Here is a 20,919-nt window from a genome sequence, read left to right on the forward strand (position 1 = left end):
GGATAAGCAATTATTACCCAGAGTCAAGTAGGGAAGAGAAAAGGACACTGGCATAATTTCTCCCAGAAAATCCTTGCCAGTGGTGTCTTGCTCCCTTTATTTCTAGGTTGATATACCTTCTACCTGGAGACCAAACAATCTGTATTCCTATGAGTGTTTCTGCTAGAATTTGTATTTAGTTATGATTTAAAAATCAACTTCCCTTTTGCTTCTGTTCATAGCTGGGATGACCTTCAAATCCAGAAATCATGTCCTGAATTCAGATATTTTTGAAAAAAATTTTTGCTTACCTCTCACCATACTTTTCTTATTTTTTGTTTGTTTATACAAAAATACGAAAAGTCAAAATTACATTGAATCTAGTTAAAACAAGTTTTTTTTAGAAAAAAATGCTATTTTAAAGTCCATTGATTATTAAGCATTTTACTACCCTGTCAACTAGGATACTTAACAAAAAAAATATAATTTAACTCTGATGGCCAAAATGAAAATTGTTTATTGGAAGTACTACAGTTGAAGAGGTACAGTTGGGATTTGAACAAATAAAAGATTGATCCACTCCCAAAAGTAGAAATAGTGGGAAGCCATTGCCTCTGCTTGGGACAAAGAGACAAGAGAGGGAAGAAGTTATACTGAATCTGAGTGAGAACTGGAAAAATGGAAGAGAGATCACCTAGGGAGAAACTACCATCATGAAGGGACACAGTTACTACCAGAATGTCCTCACTGAACTAAGAAGGGATTGAGGGGAGTTCCTTGGTGGCCTACCAGTTAAGTTTTTGCCATCATCATTCCTGTGGCTTGGGCTCAAACCCTGGCCCCAGGAACTTTGCATGTCATGGGTATGGCCAAAAGAAAAGAAGGGAGTGAGGACATGATGCCCTTCTGTTCTCTCCTTCCTACTCAACTTTTGGGCAGTGCCAATACTCGGCTGAACCAAATAGAAACCAGTATGATAAAGGAATTTGGAGAAACACTCCAAAGAGGCAAGTTTCTAGAATACAGGACAGGTCAGAAAAGTTGAAAAACATACATGAGAAGAATGTTAGTTGAGTTCTGTCAGCCTTTCAGCCTCTTTGTACTTACATATGTTGACCTGAAAAAAATAGACTGTTAGATATTTTTGCAGCTAAGATGGGTTTACTTGAGGTCAGCAGAGAATTTAAGTTCATGGTCTGCAATCATGCAAGTCTCCATACAGCAGGGGAAGGAGAACACTATTATCAAAAAGAGAAGGATGTTGGGAGGGCCCTAGTAAACAAAGTCACTGGCTTTTCATTTGCCCAGTCTTTGATAGGAAAGAAGAGTCTTTCTTCTTTCTATTGGACTTTGCTGTCATGGCAGAGAGTGAGAACTCCCTGCTCTGGCCTCCCAATTCCTTTTAATTGAGGTTTCTGTTTAATTTTTTTATATATTGTATCATTGTTGCTTTGCACATTTCAAAGTAAAATGCTGCATTAGAGAATTCTAGTAACGTTGTCATGAATATTCTTCTGCCATTTGTCTCTCTTGAAAACTTTTCTGTTCTGCAAGTTCTTCTGCAACTGCACTACCTCTGTGAAAATCTCCCTATTGCATCTTCTGAGTTTGATGGGCTGTCCACTGGTCTCACATATTTATTATTTACTTTCATTATAACAATTTTCATATTTTATTTAATTATTGACTTTTTATTTTTCCTCTCATTTCCTCTATAACAGAGGGGATCTTTGTTATTCACGTAACCTCAGGGTCTCTCATTATTACTGGCAAATGATATATACCAAGAAAATTTGGGGTAAATGATTTAAAGAGAAAATGAGTGGATTTGAGAAAATATCTGAAAAATAGTAAGGGGTGGGTAAATAGATCACAAGCACACAGGGAAAATAGGAGATTGGGGAATTGAAAAATAAATGATAGTATAAGTGATGGCAATAGACAAGACATAAATGAAATATGAAACTCAGAATAAAATTTAAATGAAAAGAGAAAGTCAACAGAACAAAAAACTAAACACAAACCCAAAACACAAGTTTGTGTGTGATCCAAATAAAATCAAAGTCATGAGTATACTCTGCAATTGGTTAAGAAAAAAATCTAGTTGATAAATGACTTTTCTTAAGGTGCTTAGATTAGAAAATAATCTTAAAGTCAGTTCATCCTTTGGTTCTTTGATTTCAGCATTTTTTTCCATTATATTTTCTACCTTGAGAGTAGAGTATGATTGGCACCATTTCAAAAATTTGTACTCATATTTTGTTCTAGCAGCCAAACAAAGTTTACATTTAAACTTGGTATTTGTCTGTAGTTAATAAGAAGGAAAGAACATATGCCGTTGTTTGAGGGCTCTGATGAATAATTTTCCCTTATTTCTAAAAATATAACTGATATTTAAAGACTGACCCACTCACCTAACATTCAGATAACTCAAGGCAGATTGTAGAAGTGTTTCTTCACACTCAAGATTATTAAATATGAAAGAACATATGTCCATCCAAAATTTATAGTACTCATTTATAGTAAAATTCATTTTATAGAGTCCAGCCAAAAGAGTACAACATTTTGCTAATTTGATAGCAAATCACTTAAAAGCTACTAGTTTCTACACATAGAAGAAATAAAGAGAGGGAAAGGGAGACTGACTGTGGTGAGAGAGATGGGGGTAGTGATGACATGGGGGAGAGACAGAAAAAGAGTGAAGAGGAAGAAGATGAAGAAGAAAAAGAAAAGAGAGGAGAAAGGTTTAATAGCTTACAAGGTTTAAAAGACAGCTTGTTACAGGAGGAGAGGGGAATGCCACACCACAGAAGCTGCATGGGGGAGCACTGGGCCTGTCAGGAGGCAGAGAGAGGGGAAAACTGTGGGCAACATCTTTCATTGCAGGTTTCATTGGGGAAGGAACAGGTGAGTCAGGGTAAGTAGGTTTAGGATTGGATAGTATGAGTGATTTCAGTGTGTTCTGGGGTTTGGAGCTGTCCCTGGTTGTCTGGCACCTGGCCTGGGAATGATAAGGGAAATTCAAACAAGGAAACACAGGCCCCAAATGAAGCATTAGACCAGATGGAGTTAATAGATATTTATAGGACATTCCATCCAAAAGCAGCAGAATACTTCTCAAGTGTACATGGAACATCCTCTAGGATTTATCACATTCTGGGCCACAAACCAAGCCTTGGTAACTTTAAGAAAATTGAAATCATATCAAGCATCTTTTCCAACCACAACACTATACCACTAGAAATCAACAAGAAAAAAACTGCAAAAAACATAAACACGTGGAGACTAAACAACATGTTACTAAACAACCAATGGATCACTGAAGAAATCAAAGAGGAAATTAAAAATACCTAGAAGCAAATGACAACAAAGAGACAATACTCCAAAACCTATGAGATGCAGAAAAAAGTTCTTAGAGGAGAGTTTATAGCAATACAAGCCTACCTCAGGAAACAAGAAAAAGCTAAAATAAACATCCTAATTTTACATCTGAAGCAGCTAGAGAGAGAAGAACAGATAAGACCTAAAGTTAGCAGAAGGAAATTCGATAGTGTGCCTGGGAGTGGGATCGGTGGATCATATGGTAGTACTACTTTTAGTCTTTTTAGGAACCTCCATATCATTCTCCGTAGTGATTGCACCAATTTAAATTTCCACCAACAGTGTAGGAGGGTTTCCTTTTCTCCAAACCCTCCCCAGCATTTATTGTTTGTGGTCTTTTCAGTGATGGCCATTCTGACTGGTGTAAGGTGATACCGCATAATTTTGATTGGCATGTCTCTAATAACTAGTGATGTTGAGCATCTTTTCCTGTGTCTTTTGGCTATATGTCTGTCTTCTTTGGAGGAGGTGTCTGTTTAGATCTTCTGTCCATTTTTTATTGGGTTGTTTGGGTTTTTTTTTGATATTCAGATGCAGAAAGTGTTTATGTATTTTGGAGATCAATCCCTTGTCAGGTGCTTCTTTACAAATATTTTCTCCCATTCTGTGGTTTGTATTTTCATTTTGTTTATGATTTCCTTTGCTGTGCAAAAGATTCTAAGTTTAATTATGTCCCATTTGTTTATTTTTGTTTTTACTTTCATTATTCTAGGAGGTGAATAATGAAAAGATAACTGTTGCAATTTATGTCAAAGAGTATCCTGCCTGTGTTTTCCTCTATGAGTGTTATGGTATCTGGTCTTACATTTAGGTCTTTAATTATTTGAGTTTATTTTTGTGTATGGTGTTAGAGAGTGTTCTAATTTCATTCTTTCACATGTAGCTGTCCAGGTTTCCCAGCAGCACTTATTGAAGAGACTGTCTTTTCTCCATTGTATATATTGCCTCATTTGTCATAGATTAATTGACCATAGTTCATAGTTGTATGTGTATGTTTCTAGGCTTTCTATCCTGTTCCATTGAAGTATATTTCTGTTTTTGTGCCAGTACTATACTGCTTTGATGATTGCAGCTTTGTGTAATAGTCTGAAGTCAGGGTGCCTTATTCCTTCAGATCTCAGTTTTTGTTTTTGTTTTTCTTCTCAATATCACTTTGGCTACTTTTGTTTTTCCATGTAAATTAAAAAATTTTTTGTTCTAGGACTTTGAAAAATGCCATTGGCAATTTAATAGGGATTGCACTGAATCTATATACTGCCTTGGGTAGTATAAGCATTTTAACGATATTGATTCTTCCAGTCCAAGAATATGGTATATCTTTCCATCTGCTTTTATCATCTTTGATTTCTTTCATCAGCATGTTATAGTTTTCAGATGTTTATCAATTTTGTATATATTTTCAAAGAATAAATTTTTAATTTCATTGATCTTTTTAATTACTTTATTTCTCTACATTTCATTTGTTTGTGCTCTGATCTTTATGATTTTTTTTTGCTTCTTCTAACTCTGGGTTTTGTTGTTCTTTTTTCTCTAATTGCTTTAGCTGTATGGTTAGGTTGTTTATTTGAAATTCTTCGGGTTTCTTGAGGTAAGATTGTATTTCTATAAACTTCCCTCTTAGAAGTGTTTTTGTTCTATCCAGTATGTTTTACACTGTCGTGTTGTCAATGTGTACTTTTTTAACATCATCTTCAATCTGATCCATTGATGGTTTAGTAACATATTGTTACGCCTCCATCTGTTTTTGGTTTTTAGTTTTTTTCTGGTAATTGATTTCTAATATCATACTGTTGTGGTCAGAAAAGATGCTTTATATGGTTTCAATTTTCTTAAGTTTACCAAGACCTACTTTGTGGTCCACCATGTGGTCTATCCTAGAGAATGATCCATATAAAGGTGAGAAGAATGTGTATTATGCTGCTTTTGAATGGAATGGTCTATAAATATAGTTCATCTTGACTAAGGTGTCATATAAGGTCTGTTTCCATATTGATTTCCTGTCTGGATGATCTGTCCATTGATATAATTGAGATGTTAAATTCCTCTGTAATTATTGTGTTACTGTCAATTTCTCCTTTAATTACTGTTAGCATTTACCTTATATATTGAAGTGCTCCTGTAATGGATTCATGTATATTTGTAATTATTATATCTTCTTCTTGGATTGTTCCCTTGATCATTATATGATGTTCTTCTTTGTCTCTTATAACTGTCTTTATTTTAAAGTCTATTTTGTCCAGGAGTCCCCACTGTGGTGCAGCAGAAACATATATGACTATAACCATGAGGTTGCAGGTTCAATCCCAGGCCTCACTCAGTGGAATAAAGATCTGGCATTGCCATGAGCTGTAGTGTAGGTCACAGACATGGCTCAGATCCTGAATTGCTGTTTCTATGGCATAGGGTAACCCCCATAGCTCCAATTGGACCCCTAGCCTGGGAGCCTCCATATGCCACAGATGCTGCCCTAAAAAAAAAAAAAAAAAAAAAAAAAAAAGGAAAAAAATAGTCTGTTTTGTCCAATGTGAGCAGTGCAACTTTAGCTTTCTTTTGATTTATATTTAAATGGAATACACTTTTTCCCTTCCCCTCTCTTTCAGTCTGTATGTATCCATAGATCTGAATTTGGGTTGCTTATAGACAGCATCTGTAGGGGTCTTGTTTTTGTATCCGTTCAGTGATTCTGTGTTTTTTGATTGAAACATTTAACCCACTTACATTTAAGATAATTTTCCATATGTATGTTCTTATTGCCATTTTGTTGATTGTTTGGATTTATTTATATGTCTTTTTTTAATTTACTCTTTTATTCTCTTCTCTTGTGATTTGATGACTATCTTAATGTTGTGTTTGGACTGTGTTTTCTTTTTTGTATGTGTAACAATTGTGGATTTTTGATTTGTGATTCCCATTAAGTTTGGATGTAGCAGTCTATACATATACAAGATTATTTTAAGTTGCTGTTCTCTTAAATTCAAATACAATTCCAATGTCCTGCGTGTATACTCTCCTCACAATTGCTGGTTATGTTATCATATTTGTGTGTATATGATTTCCTATCTTTGCTGCATGTTTGCCTTTACTGGTGAGCTTTCCTATTCATAATTTTCTTATTTCTAGTTGTGGGGTCTTCTTTAGTGCCTATCGAGGTTCCTTTAGCATTTGTTGTAAAGGTGATTTGATGGTGCTGCATTCTCTCAGCTTTTGCTTGACTATTAATATTTTGATTTCTCTGTCAAGTCTGAATGAGAGTCTTGTTAGATAGAACATTCTTGGTTCTAGATTTTTTTCCTTTCATCACTTTAAATATATCATTCCATTCTCTTCTGACCTGCAGAGTTTCTGCTGAAAGATCAGCTTATATCATTATGGGGATTCCCTTGTATGATCCAAGCCACATCTGTGACCTGCCCCACAGCTTGTGGCACTGCCAGATCCTTAACTCATTGAATGAGGCCACGTATTGAACCTGCATCCTCATGTATACTAGTCGGGTTCTTAACCTGCTGAGCCACAATGGGAACTCTGCTTCTGGTATATTTTTCATTTCATTTGTTGTATTGTTCAACTTTGTTCTCTAAATCTTCTAGCTCTTTGTTAAATATTGCTTGTATCTTGGTCTGTGCCTCCATTCTTTTTCCAAGATCTTGGATCATCTGTCCTATCATGACTCTGAGTTTTGTTTTGCTTTGTTTTTTTGTTTCCATGTAGGTTGCATATCTCTACTACACTTAGTACTTCTTCTGGAGCTTTATCTTGTTCCTTCATCTGGAACATATTTCTCTGCCATCTCATTTTGTTTAAGTTTCTGTGTTTGTGATCTCTGTTGTGCAGGCTGTAGGATTGTAGTTCCTCTTCTTTCTGGTGCTTGTTCCTTGGTGGGTGAGGTTAGTTTGGTGGCTCATGCAGGCTTCCTGGTAGGAGATAATGGTACCTGACCACTGGTGGAAGGAGCCATGCAGGAGGAGGCTCTGGGCTCAGGATGACTTTAGACAGTCTGTCTTCTGATGGGTGGGGCTGTGTCCCCACCCTTTTGATTGTTTGGCCTGAGGCTTCCCAGTACTGAAGCCTGCAGGCTGTTTGGTTGGGCCAGGTCTTAGTGCCAAAATGTCAACCTCACACTGATGAATATTCCCTGGGGTCTCCACCACTTGTGCCATTGTCCCCACAGGGAGCCTCAGCCAGGAGACCCTCCAGGACTTTCAGGCAGGTCTATGCAAGGTCCCATGGAGTCACTGCATTCCCTGGTTCCCATTGCACATAAAACCTTGTGTGCACCCTCCAGTAGTGGAACCTCTGTTTCTCCCAGTCCTGTGAACCTTCTGTACTTGAGCTCTGCTAGCCTTCAAAACCAAATGCTCATGTGCCTCCTCCTCACAAACTCTGGACCTACACACTGGTAAACCTCATGAGTGGCTCAGAACTCTCACTGCTATGGAAGAACCTCTGTAATATAATTATTTTCCAGTTTGTGAGTCACCTACCTTGCTGCTCTGGGATTTTATTTTATTATGAAAGCATTCCACCTACCATCTCATTGTGGCTTCTTCATCTTTGGTTGTAGAATATCTTTTTTATTAGGTTCCAGCCATTTTTTTTATGGTCATTCAGCAATCAGTTGTGATTTGGTATTTTTTGTGACTGGAGGTGAAGTCAAGTCCTTCTACTCCACCATCTTGTCTTCTGATCCCATTATTCTTTGCCTGAGCAAATGGACAAATGTACAAGTTGAGACATCGTGGCCCTGAACCTAAACCTTCTCTCAATGTTGACATGTGATCTGAATTTTGTGGTCAGTGGGAAGGAGTTTATCATAAAAGGTCATATCATATCATATCAGGCAAGTCTGTGGAAAGGGGTGTTTGCTTCCTTTCTCTCTCTCAGCTGCCAAGCATTCATTCAGAAATCTGAGATTTAAATATGATGATGTGTACATAGTGTATTAAATACATACTAGCTGCTTTAAAAAAAATTCTGTTGCCTGAATGTACAGTGTTAATACCCACCTAATACAGATGGCAAATTCATGTTAACTTTTCAAGTGAAGCTACATAATTAAACACTAAAGAAAAGGGTGGTATGTATCTTACATCACACTTAAATATGTTCTAAATTGTCATAGTTTCAAAGGTTAGAAGGGAAGAAAGAAGGGAAAGATGGAGTAAACTGGAAAATTTGATGAATGAATAAATAAAGAGTAAATGAGTAAACATTTGATCTTAGAATTCTAATGAAAGACTATCAAAAATATGTAATATTTTGGTACATAAACATTTGATGAAATGTCTAGTATAGAATATTTTGTCATAGATAAGCTCATAAACATTTGATGAAATGTCTAGTATAGAATATTTTGTCACAGATAAGCTCAAATACCATTACATTTATAATTTAAAGTCCATGAATCTGTGAGCCACAAATTCATAGAAATTGATTTGCAAACTTCAGTTAATGACCTTGGTTATTTGTCAATAAGAAGAGAGGAAGAGGTTATGTGAGTGCAAGTAAATTAACGTTTCATTCCCTACTCTACTGACTTCTTCCACACTGACAAGTAATCAAGATTGTTTGACAGAAACAGCAAGTTGTTTAGCTTCTCAGCTCTCTTGCCACTAAAATATGATGTCAGATAATTTGTTCCTGTTTAGTTCTAGCTTGATTACTTCTGGTTCCTTGAGATTTGAATTGATGAAGTTTTACTTTTGTTACATGGCAGTGTTAATAAATGCTGTCATGTTTATTAATGAGATGCCAAAATTGTATTGTTATATTTAGAGGACAGAGTCAAGTTCATGTAACTTAAAGTAGTTGAATGTGATAAAAGGTTAATTAGACTTCATGACCTGTTTAGAATATGTCTTAGGGCTCAATACCAAGATAACTTTCAATGCAAAATACCAAACCCAGAATTAATTTATAAGGTAACTATATAATAGCCTGTCATTTACATAGTAAATTATTCTAACAGCTCCTGAAGAAATTTTCTGGATTTAAAAAGGAAAATAAAATAAACATAAACAAAGTAAGATCTAGCTGAGGTCAGCCATGGTGATATTTCCTTAGATCCATTTGTGAGCTTATTACACAAATATTTAACTCACACTATATTCTGAGTATTTTAAATTGTTTCCATTGAAGGAAGAATCCTTAGAACTTTCTGCACATTACTCAAGATGTATTACATGGGATTTTAAAATGTAGTAAAATCAGTGACTATCATAATATGTGCCGCAGAAAATTTCTCATTCATCATTACTAATTTTTGGCTGGAGATAAAAAATAAGAATATCATTCTGGAAGACCAGACAGAACACCATTTAGTGACTAATGACAATTCATAGGTAAAAATAAACCTGCACAACTGATTCTTTAGCCAAATTGAAATTATAAAATAAAATCTTTCTTATCTAATGAAAGACTTCACTAAGAACATGAAGATTTTTTTTTCATTTTTTATGCAAACAAAATGCAGACTAAATTCCTATCTATACATATCTAGGTAGATTTTTTCAAACTTAGATTATAAGAAAAATAGCTAGTGAGCTTCTAGTTTTTAAAAAGGATTGAATTACTTCATATCTAGAAACTAAATTAAAACAGAATGTTAAAGAGGAAAAATTATTCATAGATTATAATAAAATTTCCTTACCTTAATGAGTTCTAGAGAAATGACTCTAAAACGGGCTATAATTTTTTTAATATAATAAAATTCAGGCTTCCTAATATTATTATTCTGATTTAATAGTCATATTTTAAAAATTACCTACTTAAGAATAATAGCAAAAAATAAGTTCTGTAAGTTATAATTCTTTCTTGTGTTATTAAAAATTCCTTTTCCTGAAATCACCACATCTATAATATGGATTGTTGAGTATCATATACATTTCTCCTTGAGTGAAATTTGGTCATTTGTCTTTTGAAAAAACTGTCAATTTCATCTATATTGTTGAATTTATTATTCTAGATAGCTCAGAGTATTCTTTATTCCTTTAAATAACTCTAGGGTCTGTAGTGATGACTCTTCATTAATTCCTGATATTTGTAGTTTGTATTTTATTCCTTTTTTCTCTCATTTTAGTTAGAAACATATCGAATTAGTTGAACTTTAAAAAGAAGATAATCTTCAAAATGATTGATTTTTCTTTTTTTCTGTTCTCAATTTCATTGATTTCCACTCTAATTTTTATTATATTCATTTTATTTCTGTATTTATAGTTTATTAAGGAAGAAGCTTACATCATTCACTTGTGATCTGTTCTTTTTTCTTCTCTAGGCATTAATGCTATAAAATTTCCTTTAAGAACCACTTTAGCATATCCTCAAAATTTTGATATGTTGTCTTTTCTTTTTATTCAATTCAAAATATTTTCTAACTTTCCTAGTGACTTTTGAAACAGCTATTATTGAGAAATATGGTGTCTTCCCTCCCCCAATGAGCCAGGGTATTTAGGGATTTTTCCAGTTTTATTTCTTGGTTAATTTCATTATATCTATTTCATGAAAATGAGATAGACTCCACAATTAGTAGACTGGAAGTTGAATCTGATGGTGACAAACATTCCAAAAGAATTTGGAAGAAAGTTTATCATTTATAAAAATAACTTTTTGGCAGGGACACTCTCAGCCAAGATGCAGATGGGAAATGGTGGTGTGGTGACTTGTTTTTGACTGGATAAGAGTTGGGCCTGGAATGAGAGTTTGTTCCTATGTCCAGGGTTTGTGTCTTTTGAAGTTCCCATGGGCGCCAAGGGGATTGATTGATTTTTAAAAATCGTTATTAGCTTGCCCATACGTGGGGCAAAAAAGAAAAGAGGAGATATAAGAATCTAAAGATGTCAGTGGTCAAAGATCAGAAATGAAGTCAGATTTCTTATTATAATTCATCCCCATGTTTGATTAATGATGGAAATGTGCCATATCTCATTAAATCAAATTAGAATTTGTTTAGACATAATTTTGGAAGCCATATGCCTCTGTAGCAAACTCAATGAAAATGAGAGAGCTTGGGTAGATATATGTATCCAGTCATCTTAGGTAGTTGTTGAAAACTAGGAAAAACGTTAGCTGGTATCTGGAGTTTTTGCTCAAAAAATCAAATGATGTTATTAATAAACTTGTGTGGTCTCATTTATTGGGTTGTTTGAGCAACTTTTCCCATTACTTACCTCTACATGTAGCAATAATTACCTTTAAGAGAGCAAATAGTTCCCTAGCTGGCCAGTAAATAGGTAAAAACTAGGCAGATATCAGCAACCAAGGTCACGAGGAAGCATCGTTCCTCACTGAGGGCATCCAAAGCATGGGCAGCTTGTTGTATGTGTTTAGAAGGGGCTTTTACTATTTACTGGTTCTGACTGGATTATGGGTACCTAGGGCAGTGCCAGTGACCCTCAAGACTGTAAGTGGGGCAAGCCTAACATGTAAAATAACAAATCTTTTGTATCTAATTAAGCTTAAAAAGAGACACTGATCAGAGAGACCAGAAGGAAATGTTGCCCCCCTCCCCAACCCAGTGTATTTTGTGTGTGTGTGTGTGTATCTCAGAGGAAAGGGCTGGTGTTGGTATGTAAGAATGGAGGAACAAGCAAGTGTTATTAAAGTGAAATCAGAACTTCTGGGGAATTTAGAATCCTGGTAAGGCATATGGGAGCAGAAAAATCTACTTAATGAGGTGCCAATAGGTTCATTGATATGAGCAAAGCAGGAAAGTATATTAGAAGTTGTAAGGAAAATCAGAAATAAAAAGCAGATGAGCAATTTAAATAGGCATTTTAGCATCTGTTTAGTTTAATGGAGGAGAAGGCTGGCCAAGGGAAAAAATCTTTCTGTGAGGTTGGCTGGAAGTGGAAAATGAGAGCTGATGACCTATCGAGGGACTGCTGTCAAGCTCAGCAATTAGTGCAATAAGGGACCTGGACTGTATGCTTGATGGGTGGTGTATATTACGGGAGAGACCCTTCAACATAGGGAGGTGCCTACTATGATGGAAAGAAGTGGGCCTTGGAGAAGGGAAACAACATCCATACAGATGGGGGTGGGAATGAACACAGTGGTGAAAACTGACTGGCATCAATTAGGGAAAGGATGAATAGTGCCTGTGGAGGAAGTGGAAATGTGGCCTTGGCAAGGAAGGTTTGGAATTGTTCATGAGTCATGGAGTGGTATTTGTCAGGGTAGCACAATACTGAAGTCTGGTTCCTAGGTGGTGAAATAATGGAGAGTGAGCTAGGGATGGTTACAAAAATTGAATGTTTCAGGCTATAGCTGAGACCAGTAGAGCAGAGCAGACAGGGGGTATTCCCAGGTCCCTAAGAGAACTTCAAATATTCCAGCTCCTGAAAACATGTAGCTAAGTGATAAATAACTATGGGTTTGATCTTGGTGCTGTCCATAGCTTAAAGAACATGTTAGAAACACGGAATCCTTTTTATGGCAACATTTAGTATAGCCATGGGTCACTGCATTTGTTTGATGTAGAGAATATGGTTTAGCAGAGACTTACATATTAGATTGGGTAGGGAAGGGCTTTAGACAGGTGGCTAAGGTGAAGGTAGCACTCTCCTCTCCAGTGACTCAGTGACTTTAGGAATGAACCAGAAGACAAGCTTCCATTTGATCTGAGTACTATAGCCTTCAGAGGTAGGGGTGTGGACTATAGGATCTTAGGAAGAAGGGAAGAGTCAGGTTAGCACAATCCAAAAACAAAGGAAGAACAAAAGAGGGGCAGCATTGATCACTGGCAGTAAAGTTCAGGTCAGCAGTGGAACTGGATTATAGTGAGTTGTGGCGGGTAGTAATCTGGGTTGTGTTGGTCAGGTGGACTGAGGTGATCTTCCATCAAGGATATGTTTATCAAGTGGGCTGAGGTCATATGGTGGGCAGGGAATGCAGCTGGCCTGTATGCTGCCTCCTATGTTGTACAACTCCCCTGTGATTTCAGTTAGCTTGTAGGGGCCGCTTCAGACGTTGTAAACAAGATTACCATCAAGGTAGAAGTGAATTACTGTGCCAGCTAGGTTGGATATGACTATGATGTAGAAAAGCCTGAATACGTGTGTGTGGCAGCTTGGGCAAAATATACCCCAGCAGTTCTGACATTGTGATAGGTTGGGTCTGCACAATGGGCTGTAGTATTCCAGACCCGAGCTATCACATAAAGTGACAGCCAGGCTATGAAAAGCTAGAAGACCAATCATTTGTGCAATATGGGTGCTGTAGTGAGGGGCAAAAGGGTTTCCGACAAGTATGGGCATAACATGCAACAGTTGATGTTTCCATTCTGGGTCTATATGGGGAGGGGAGGCCTGCATCTCTAAACAGTAGTTTTAGCAGAGACCCACCTTAATTTTTCTAAGTCTCACTCAGCAATATACAGAGTAGTAGGTGTGGGTCGTAAAACTATAATCTTGCTTCCAGCATAAGCTCATAATTGGCATTAATAATTAAATATCTTTCATTGCCTGACAGTTTTGTTGAAGTTTGTGACTTAGGCAAATTATCATCATCATGGCACCCTAAGAAACCTAGCAAATAGTGAAAGAGACATTGAGTGGTGAGAGGACCACAACTTAAAACTTTGTATGGTTTCGATTATTTTAAGTTTGCTGAAGTTTGTCATATAACCCAGAATACAGTCTGTATTGGTGAATGTCCACTGTGAAAGAATTTGTTGTGTAATGTGTGCGTACTGTTGTTGGATGAAGTTTTATATAAATGCACTTAAGCCAAATTGGTTGACATATTGTTCAGAACCTCCATATCTTTATTGATTTTCTGTGTATTTGTTTTATAGCTTATTGAGAGGAGTGTTGAAGTTTTTAACAATAATTGCAGCTTTCTTTCTTCCCTTTTGGCAATTTAGAAAATTTTATTCTATGTAAAGTTTTGCTGTTAGGTGTGTACACAATTAGAATTGTTTTTGCTTTCTTGGTGATTTGAACCTTTTATCATTATGTAATATTTCTTTTTCTTAAATCTACTTTGTCTAATATTGGTGATGGTGTGTATGTGTTGGTAATTATTTTGCTTGATGTTTTGGTGTTTTCTGAGGTCTGGGAACTGTGGTTAGTACCTTTATTAATTTTGGGAAATTCTCAACCATTATTCATTCAAATATTTCTTTACTTCATTCTATCCTTTTCTTTTGCAATTCTACTAACGTGTATTAGAACTTTTTTTTGTCTCACAGATCTTGGATGCTCCTTTTTTCCTGTTTTTACTTTTTGTGTTTTTATGTGGATAATTTCTATTGACATATTTTCAAGGTAACTAATTATTTCTTTAGATTTGCGAAACCTACTAATGAATCAATAGATGGCATTCTTCATCTTGGTTAATATGTGTTTCATTTCATTTATTTGCATTCCATTCTTTCTTATATTTTTCATCTTTCTGCTGAAATCCCCCACTTGTTCATATGTGTTGTCCCTTTTTCCGCTAGATTTTTTTAACATATTAATTACCAGTATTTTAAATTCCTTGTCCAGTACTCAAATATTAGGATCATATCTGAGTGTTCTGTGTATTGGTTTATTTCTTGACATTATGGTCTTTGTTTTCCTTGATTCTTTGTATGTTTTGTACTGTTTGGTGGAAAGCTGAACATTTATTGTAAGATAGTAGAAACTGAGGTAATTGGTATTTATGGCTAGAAAAGGGCACATCTTTTTTTTTTCCACTAGAGCTTTATGGTAGATAGTTAATCTTTTCAGGAATTGAGGTAGTTTGGGGTTTTGTTGTTACCATAGTTACCTAGTGCACTCCAGTTATCAAATTCTTCTAGTATAACTTTGTGTGTAAGATGTGGGCTGGTTTGCCAGAGGTTTGGTTTTGTTGTTTTGTTTTCAGTGTTTCCTCCCTCAAATTTAGGTGTTCCCTTTGTACTTGTCTCTCAGAGAGGATCTCTCTCCCTGCTTTTGATTTTCTTCCAGCAGTAGTTTACATGGTATCCTATACCTGAAATCTATCCCAGCCAAACCGATATCTACTTCTCAGCCTAGCACACAGACTCCTATCTTCTGTTTGATTTCAAGTTAATCGATGGCCTTTCAATACCAGTTTTATCATGGTTTCAGCTGGAGTTGTGATTTTTGTAGATTCTTAAACTTTTTATCATTTAATAAATGAGTGGGATGTATATATTTCAGTATTTTAAGAGAGAATCAGGAGCCAAACATATTAAAAAAATTTAATATGTCCTAAATCTCTGAAAAAAAAAACTATTATTTTTTTTTTTTGACAATCAGAATAGTATGAAGACCCTCTAAATAATATTCCCTAAGTTTGGAATTTATATCATGACTCTAGGTAGCACTTAACTCCAGGAGAAAGTGTTCTTAATGACTTTTTCCCCCTGAATTTACTTGGCCCCATGCTTAGAGAAGACCACGAATGGCCTGCCATAATTTCATTTCAATTTAACAAATAGATTAACTAGTTGATAGTTCTAGTAAGGAGTTAATATTTAACTATTTTCCAAGCATAATAGAGATGTAAGTTGTGAGTGAATTTATTTTCCTGTCTTCATAGATAAAACCAGAGAAGAATAAGTGGTTTACCAAAAGATTTTTGCTATCATCTAAATACTTTGGTAAGATGGACTCTAGTGAGAAGGCTGGTATTTTCAAATTAGAGTAAATATATGTGGGAATCTTCCCAAACCATGTATTTTCATTTCAGCCTTTTCAGTATCAAACTCACATGACACACAGTGGAAGGATCTTGAACTCATGCATGTGCTGGGCAAAACCACTACTCTAGTCCAAGGGATAACACCTGACCCAACCACCTGGACCAATCATTATCTCAGTCACTGAAATTTAGAATTGGATTGCTAAAATTCTTCTCACTTGATAAGTGGCTCTGGATTGCACATGTATTACATTTCTTGGAAGAAAGAGGTATGGTGTTTTATTACTAGATACTATTGTTTTTCTTAACTTAATTAAAAAGGAAAATTGCAGATAATTTTACAAACAAGAAAGGCTGTTTTACTCTCTATTAACATCCTAAGTTATAGCAGTGTAAGATTATATATTAGTGCTGCAACAATAAACCATGAGCCACTGTGTGGGAAAAGAAAGAGATTTTAATAGATGAAATCCCAAGAGGTTATAAAAAGGAGATAGAGAAAAGTAGAAAGGGGGAAAAATCCTTTAAAAGAATGTAATAGATAATACTCAGGGCTATTATTGTCCCACTTCTATTTGTCTAGGCTTCCTAAACCTCTTGATGGCACTTGTACTCTTAAGACTCTCTGAGAAAAGCACTGAGATTATTTCTCTTCTCACACCATTCACCTCTTCACATTTTAGAGGCTGTAACAATTGGCCATGATTGAAATCTTTGAAGGCTACATGAACAATAACCAAATACAATGACAATGTACATAATGGGCATAAAAGAAACATCATTGTTAAGTTTTCATGTGATTTGAATTGAGATGTTAATACTAATCATCAATTTTTATAAAAGGCTTATTTGGATCTTTTCTGTTTGCTTTTCTTCCACCAGTGAATGTTATTTTCTTTTCATTACCATGCATGTTTTGTGAGTTATGATTTATTTGTGTGTGTTAGATTTGATTTATTTCTCTGGTACTTTATGGTTTCTTAAAATCTGATTAAAAAACGAGTTTCAGGATATAAAATGTGTGCTCTGCATTGTCATTTCCCTTACCAACCTTTGATGGCCTTGACCAAATGGAGGTCCTTTGGTGTTTGATGATGTTTGGCTACTACATGTAATTTGATACCGCAGTGTTTCATTCTCAGAGGTAGAACAATTCAGATTCTTGATCGTATACCTCTTATTTTGTAGTTTCTGTTCCTCAGCATCAGCATTCTACTAAGATGACTGGTTTGAGACAATTTAAGGACAAAAATACATTATTTTTTTTTCTACTGTAAAGCATGATGACCCAGTTACACATACATGTATACACTCTTTTTCTCACATTGGGGGAAATAAAAAAAAAATTAAAAAGAACAAAAATATCCCAGCTTTCTGAAATTATTCATATATAAGTAAGGTAAAGAGACACAAGACAAATATGGAAGCCAAGGTACATTATTTGTCTTTAATGATCCAATATCATCTTTCTACACCTTTAACTCTTGTAGAGTTATTCTTCTAGCTAGAAATAAAGGAATCACTTACAGGTAAAGGAGGATTTGTGAAATAAGCAGTATCAAGTTCTCTTAGTAAATTCATCAGTCTTAACAAAATTTGCATGTGAAAAGAAACAGTTTTATTAGTGAGACAGCCAAATATGTGTTGTGTAAAGCATGTGTGCATGATAATGTATATCTATGTAAAGACTATAATATGAAAAATTTGTCTATTTTCTCACATTTGTTTTAGGAAAAGGGATCTTTCAGAAGTCTTTGCCTGTGGCTAATGTCAGAATTTGTGAGATTACGTTCTCAGTAGTTCTAACTTTCTAACTTCTTTATGAGATTAAGCTCTCAGTAGTTCTATCTTTCTAAATTCAAAAAAGGAAGCTGGGAAATTGGGAAAGAGAATCCAGTTGCAGCCAGTCCAGACAACAAGGACACATAATGGAGAAAATGAGTGAGAAGTTATATGCATACACCCATACTTTTTTTCTGCATATATTTCCAACTATACACTACATTTCTAGCTTAAAAAATGAGAGCACAAAGACCAGATAAATGTATTAAAATAAAGGAAAGCTACAGACTCGTAGCTCTCATGAATGCAAATACGAAAAAACTCAACAAAAGATTAACATTGTAAATCCAATAGTGGCAGTGTACAAAAATAATTTTATGCCACAACCAAGTGGGATTTATTCTTGACATGCCAGGCTGATTCACCATTTGAAAATTAAGTAATTTAATTCTTCACATGAACCAGTTAAATGAGAAATATATCATATGTCTCATCAATAGATGCAGAACGAGAATATAATAAAATTCAAAATCTGTTCAAGGTAAACAGTTTCATAAAATTTTGAATAGAGGGGAGTTTGTTCAACTTAATAAAGTATATCTACAAAAAACCCTACATCTAACAGCATAGTTAATGGTGAAAAACCAGATGTTTTCCCCAAAAGTATCTGAAATGATACAAGGAAGTCCCCTCTCAATGCTTCCATTGCATACCTGTTAGAAACCTTGTTAGTTAATGCAATTAGATGAGAAAGGGAAATAAAAATATACAGATTGAAAAGGAACATATAATTAATATATATATATATATATATACATATTTTTTTTTCTCAACAAATGTAGAAATCCCTAAGAATCAACCAAAAAACCTCCTGGAAGTACTAGGCATTTATAGGGAGGTCGCATGTTACAGGATTAGCACAGAAAAGTCAATTGCTCATTGCAGCCATAAACAAATAGAGTTAAAAATTTTTAAATGCTGGAGTTCCCTTTGTGGCTCAGCAGTAACAAACCCAATTAGTGTCCATGAGGACATGGGTTCAATCCCTGGCCTCACTCAGTGGGTTAATGATCCAGCATTGCTGTGAGCTGTGGTGTAGGTTGAAGATGCAGCTTGTATCCCACATTGCTGTGGCTGTGGCATAAGCTGGCAGCTCAGCTTTGATTCAACTCTTAGCCTGGGAACTTCCTTACGTTGTGGGTGCAGCCCTAAACAGCCAAAAAAATTTTTTTTTAATTAAAAAATTTTAAAGATGCAATCCCATATATATTAGCAGCAAAAATAATGAATAATGAGATATAAAGCTAACAAAATATGCAAAGGATGTATACAAAGAAAATTGTAGTACTCCAGATAAGAACTCAGAGAAGATCTAAATGGAGAAATATTCTATGATTGTGTATAAGAAGACTCAATATTGTTAAGATATCAGCTCTTCCTAACTTGATCTTTAGACTCAATACAATCCCAGTCAAAATCTTAGCAAGATATTTTGTGGATATTAACAAAATTATTTTAATTTTTATGGAAAGTCAAAGGATTCAGAATAGCCAACACAATGGTAACACAAAACCAAGCCAGAGGACTGACATTACCCAACTTCAGAACTTCTTATACAGCTATAATAATCAATATAAAGTGGTGTTAATGAGGGAATAGACGAATAGGCCAATGAAACAGAGTAGATAGGCCAGAGAGATTTGTTTTGTAACAAAGCTGTTACTTATTAAATTGTAATGGTGAGTATGTGACCTTATGAATTTGTCAAAACCCATGTAACTGTACAGGAGTAAATCCTAATGTAAACTATACAATTTAGGGACTGAAATAATGTATCGATATTGTTCACTAATGCAATGTATTTATAATGGAGGGAATTTGGATCTGGAGCATATGGGAATTTCCTGTACTATCTACTCAGTTTTTCTTTAATTCTAGCACTTTTTTTTTGTTAAGCCTATTCATTAAAAAAGAAAAGTGAAGTCATAATAAGCCAGAAATGTGAGTGCTATCCCTATTTCTTCTCTTTATAACCACTGCTCATTTACTCGGTCCAAGGATTCAATATTCTAACTTAGTTTCATATTCATTTGCTTTTCTTTTAAACTCCATTGCCATTTTCTAGTAGGGATCATCATTATCTCTACCTGGATTTTGCAGTAACTTTCCAGCTGGTCTTATTGCCTCCTAACATACAGTCTTCAAAATGTTGGCAGAGTGAGCATACAGAACCTATTATGTCATTATACTGCTTAAGACTCTTCATTGGATTTCTATTTCCATACTTCTTTCCCTGTCTTATAAGTACTTATATCATCTAGCCATTGTTTATCCTTCATTTCTTTTCTCTGACTGCATTCAATCTTGCCTTCTGGCTGGAGTCAGGCTGAACTTGGCATGGGTCCACCACAGCCCTGCTTTGTATTGTCTTCAGTCTTCAGTGATCCCACTGCCTGAATACTTCCCTTGCCATTCTTTTCTTTGCCTGGTTAATGCTTTATCCTTTGGAATGTCACTTAGTACACCATGGGGAATCTTTCTACTTCCCACAAACTGACCTAAACATTCCCTCTTAGTTACCTTAAATTGTCCTTAACATGCTATGTAAATTTTGTGTTTTCTTTTCAATATCTCCATTGGATAATTAGCTCTGAGGAAATGGAGTCCTATCCCTATATTTTGCGTTGCCTTCCCAGAATTTGTAGTGTAAGAAGCGCTTCATTACATACTTGTAAAAAAAGACATTTAAAAATCACTCCTAATCACTCCTAATAATGTATCACAGTTAAATTCATGTCATTAATGGAAAAAAAAACATGTTTTAAATTTGGTAGAAACAGTGGAAGAAAAGAAATATGTACTAAAAGAATTTTGATCAAGGATTATAATCTTAAATTCTCATCTTCCAGATCCCTGCTAGTAGCTCAAGTAACTTTTAGGATAACAGTCTTATTGAAATATAATTTACATACTATATTACTACATACTAATTTAAATCATATAATTCAATGGTTTTTAGTATATTCAGATTGTGCAACCATCATTGCAGTCAGTTGTAGAGTATTTTTACTACCACAGAAAGAAACCCTGAACCCTTTAGCCTTCACCTTCAGTCCTCTCATGCTCCTAAACCCAAGGCAACCATTA

The 20,919-nt window shown here is 35.2% G+C and overlaps 1 long non-coding RNA gene across 1 annotated transcript in view; it reads left to right on the forward strand.

Moving 5' to 3' along the window:
• Positions 1 to 20,919, forward strand: part of LOC102163669 — a 589,637-nt gene that overhangs the window by 194,588 nt on the left and 374,130 nt on the right. The window lies entirely within an intron of this gene.

Source organism: Sus scrofa, chromosome 1 (genome assembly GCF_000003025.6).
Source record: "Sus scrofa isolate TJ Tabasco breed Duroc chromosome 1, Sscrofa11.1, whole genome shotgun sequence".
Taxonomy (NCBI): Eukaryota; Metazoa; Chordata; class Mammalia; order Artiodactyla; family Suidae; genus Sus; species Sus scrofa.